The sequence below is a fragment of the Rutilus rutilus genome (genome assembly GCF_951802725.1).
Source record: "Rutilus rutilus genome assembly, chromosome: 11".
Lineage (NCBI taxonomy): Eukaryota > Metazoa > Chordata > Actinopteri > Cypriniformes > Leuciscidae > Rutilus > Rutilus rutilus.
In genome coordinates this window covers 32,359,560-32,364,441 of record NC_140216.1, presented here as the reverse complement: position 1 = coordinate 32,364,441, position 4,882 = coordinate 32,359,560, and positions in this window count along the sequence as shown.

Genomic DNA, 4,882 nt, shown 5'->3' with positions numbered 1-4,882 from the left:
ATTTTTATTTGTAGTTTTCAATATAAAACTTGTTGAAATGGTTTCAGTGTGTGTATCAGTACATTTTAATCTTTTTCGGCACATTTTTACAATACCGTGATAATACTGATAACCGTGATAATTTTGGTCACTATAATCGTGATATGAAATTTTCATGGCAATAAAGTGACCAACACACTGTGACCAACATAGGACCTACAGTTGGAGCCTTGGATTGTTTTTGAAGGAGACTTGGATTTGTATTTTGAGAGCAGATTTTATCCATGCAATGAGCCCTTCACATGATGGAAAAATAAATTGTTACTTTCAATGTTTACACAAAATAAGCACATAAGGCTATTTGGTAAAACAAAAACAAAACCACTGGATCTTCTGAAGTATCGTCGTCAGATGGAACTGAGTTAGTCTGTTCTTCGTGCTATAATACAGAAGTTGCAAAATACAGAAAGGTATTTATGACCATATCCAGTCCTATATTAAAGCCAGGTGCAAAAGAGCACTTTCATTGCATTTTCGGTGGAGAAAAATGCAGCAAGTAGCCACATACTGAATTGTAGTTGCAGAATTTTTAATTTAACTGAGCAGGTAATATTTTGACCCTACCATGTCATCAAGAACATGGTTAGCATACGAAAGGGCAAGGTATAGGCACAGACTTATGTAGTGCTGATGTCATAGTCACAATGTCAAAAACACACAGCAGCAAAGCAGATGTGGAAAAAAAATCACAATAAATCTATAACATTTTTAAAAGAGATTTTTAGAAAGGGGGACTACAGACCCCACTAACTATTAGAAAAGAAATCCTCCCTTTACCATCAGTTTCTAATCAGTGGAGTGTAATTAATCTTGTACTGTCATCTCTATGCTGCAAGAGCTTTTGTCAAATGGAGAATACCACATGGATGATGATTTCTGAAGCTTCAACTATACTGATATAGACTGTTAACGTTAATGTAGTTACCTGTTTTAAGTGGTTGTCTCGAGTCGGATGCCAAAGAGCGTGCAAGCTTACAGCAACGCCCACAAAACACAACATTAGAGGTCTGAAATATTATTATGATATGTGTAAAAATATTTTCGGTTAATTTTGAAACTATAGCGGAGCAAATTAGACTGCGGCGGGCCGCCATGGTCTCGTTGATTAATGGGAAACACTGCTACTAAATTTGTGGGCCGTCCTACTCCTTTGACCTACTATGTGTTTTTTGACATTGTACCTTCTGTTTTTCAAAATTTGCTTGTTTGATGACGCAAGTAATTTTGTCCATATATAAACCTTGCCCTTTCTTATATTAATCGCTGTTGATGACAATGTAGGATCAAAACATTACCTGCTCAGTCCTGAACAAATATCTAAAAAAAAATTCTGCTGATATAATTGAGTGTGCAGTAAATTAATAACACCACCAGAAACACTAATATATTATTTGCTGAACTGTTTTTTTGTCAGATACATTTTTGCCTATCTAATAATGTAAACAATCCTACATACCATTACATCTTCGCCTGCACTCTCATCTGAAGTGTTTGTGCCTCCCTCAACATGCTGTAATAGAAGAACACAAGAAGTCACATGTAAGCCAAACACCAGTGAGTTCAGTTTGTCTCTCCTAAGTGGAACAATTACTGCATGACAAAAAAAAAAAAACTGTACCGATTTCATGCAGTGGATCCTCCCCTCTGTCATCTGATGGCCCACTTGACAGGTGATCAGCCTGAGAGACAGGAAAAGGCTGAATGGCATATCCTGATAAGATGATTTTATTATTTGTAACATGACTTTTTTTGTCTCTATAATACATGACAGGCTCACACACCATTGGATCTTCATCTGAGGCTTCATCATCAGATGAGTTTGTATTCTCATCATCGTAGGAAACTGTGTTATTGTCCCTCACAGCAATCTGCAGCACAAGTCAAACATTTTAAAAGGAGAACAATGCAACTCATGTGTCCTATGTGAACAACAACAACAACAACAATCACTGTGCATGTTGTAGCCTACTGTTTCATGGTGTTGATCTATTCCTGTGTGGTCTGCTGGCCTCCCCAGTTGATAATCACCCTGAGAAACAGAAACGGTAGAATGTGATTCAACTTATGCTATAGCGATTTCTGTTTTTAATAATAATAATAATAATAATAATAATAATAATGAAACAATCATACACACCATTACATCTTCGCCTGCATTCTCATTTGAAGAGTTTGTGCCTCCGTCAGCATGCTGTAATACAAGAGCAGAGAACTGAAATGAGGACATCTATTGTTTTACTTATGTTAAGGATAAACTTTGTGACTTTTAACACAAATGTTTTTTTAAATCGCATGCTACATGACTCTAACCAGTCACATAGTAAATTCTGGATGGGCTGATGTCTGCAGGAGGATGAAGATCAGACATGATCTCTTCACTGTAAGCTTCAGTTCTGATGAACATTAGAGATTTCTCTTTATTCATTGGCATTGAGAAACCTCCTCCATGACCACCCGTCCCTCTTTGCGTTGTATAGGCCTACCGCACAGCATTTTCACCCCGTGTGCTCGTCGCATATTGAGATAGGCATAATGTTCCGCATTTTCATCAGTCTGTTGGTTTTTAATTATCATATTAAAAAAAACGTGCATGCGTTCTTTTGTATTTTAAGAAAGCATTTAATTAATTTATTAATTATTTTTGCGGCTTAGTTTTTCACCTTTATTTAACAGCGCTTCGACAGAAGTACAAGGCCTACAACCGTTTTTTTTAAATCCTGGTTGAAAAGAAATAAATAGCCTAAATGCCTGCTATGTTGTGACGGCTGCCATCAAAATGTGGAGCGGTTATGATTAGTTCCATGTGTTCCCTGTCAGAAAACAAATGGATAATTCGGTAAATTTTAATTTTAATTTAACAGAATTTATCAACTTGCCTGCTGTGGTTGTTAAATCCTTTCTAAGTTTTTGGTTTAATATAGCCTATTCTTAAGACTGTCAACGAGCTAATTTCATGTTGTTTTATATTTTACAACATCTCAGTGATGTTGAATTTAAATGACGTAAAATAAAGACATGTTATGTTACATTGTGATGTAATGGTGTTTGTTTTCTGGAAGGGACTAAAGAACTAAGTATTTTTATCTGCTGAAAGGCAGAATACAAATGTTTTTATTAAGTTATATACATTATATAACATATATTTTTAGACACTATATAACAGTTTCAGGTTATGTTTTAGCGTTGGTTACATGCACACAAACAATTCTTCCCACATTTGGTTTGTTTGATGGTGGTCACCCTACTCCATGACCCAGGCTTCTATAGCCTACAAACCAGCACTCCAGAAAAGCTGCAAGATAAGAGATATTATGAGAATTGCGTTCATAAATCGTGAATTTGAGCCTTTATGAATAATAGTCTCCACTAGGTGGCATTCTAAGCCAAAAATAGCATTTCAAACTCCCCATACTGTGGACAAGAAGCTGGAGGTTTTTGCCATGATCACGTGGTTTCTCGGAACAGAGTGCAGTTCAGGACACAGGGAAATACCATCTCTTATTGTCTCTTGTAGTAGCTATAACAACAGATAACCAAACCTGTATAGCATGTGTAGTTATATTCATACATTTGTATATAATTTTCCAATGTATCGTTTTCCAGTGGTGAAGTTTGTGTAGCCTACCTTGTGTAACTTGCTCAAAAGTAGATTTGTAGCCTAGAAATATTTTTGAAAGAGAGTAATTTAGTTGGTGTGTCATTCAGGAGAATGTTTACTTTGTCTGCCTCTTGGCAAAACTTTGTGCCTTGTTTAAAATTGAGGTTTTGAGTTTTATATATGGCTACTCATAAGTAGGCCTATAATGCACAAATGCAGCTATTTACAGACATTTCATTGTAGGCTATGTTTATCATACATAATTAAGAAAAAAAATGTAAAGTACAGTGTATCTTCCATAATGGAAGAATTAGCTGTCTGGAGTGCTTCATCACAAACAATTTTGTAAATGTTTATATATAAACCCAGTGTATGATACAGTTATACTGATGCATTTGAAATTCTAACACACTAGATCTTGTCCTTGGTTTTATGGTCCATTCTTAGGCCAGCTTCTCAGCATGAAATGATAAATTCACAATACCCTAAAGCAGGTTAATGAATTAAGAGTCAGACAGTGAATTTTCACCCACATTTATATATTTTTTTGTATAGGCCTATATAAATAAAAAAATATATAGGCCTACAAAATATAATTTTAATATATAATGTAGGCTACTGGACGACAAAAGTTGTAATTACTAAATTGTATAATGTATGTAGCCTATCTTGAAAAAATATTTATCCGTTTACTTGTTTACACAACAACTAAAGAAAAAAAACATCATGCTACTGAAAGTTTGTGTTTTATTTGTGGAATTTTGTATGTTTCCCTTTGTATTAAAAACAAAACAAATCTGGCTAAAATGTGCAACAATATGCATATATGAGATTAGCTAAACATCTGGTGGAGTTTGATCAATATTTGGTTGACCTTAACTTTATCAGTTGAGACTTTTATAGACGTAATAAGTAATATGTCTATTAAACAGAATAGTCGAAGTGCTGCATTACAGTAGCCTAGTTTTAGTTTGAAAAACATTTAAAATCATATTTTCAAAAATTACATTTGGGTATGACTAGCATTTGTATCCCTCAAAGATGAAAAAAGACAAGTTGGGAATGGGATTGAAACACATTTGATCCACCTTTTTGGGAGAATATGTTTCCCTCAATGGTGGCAAAGGTACATTTTTTTATTTTAATTTCGATTTCGGCAAACAACCCAGTGCATGAAACTCATCATAGAGACTGATGACGTCGATTCTCTCCAGAATATCTATTGGCTGCCGCTTCAAGAGCTAT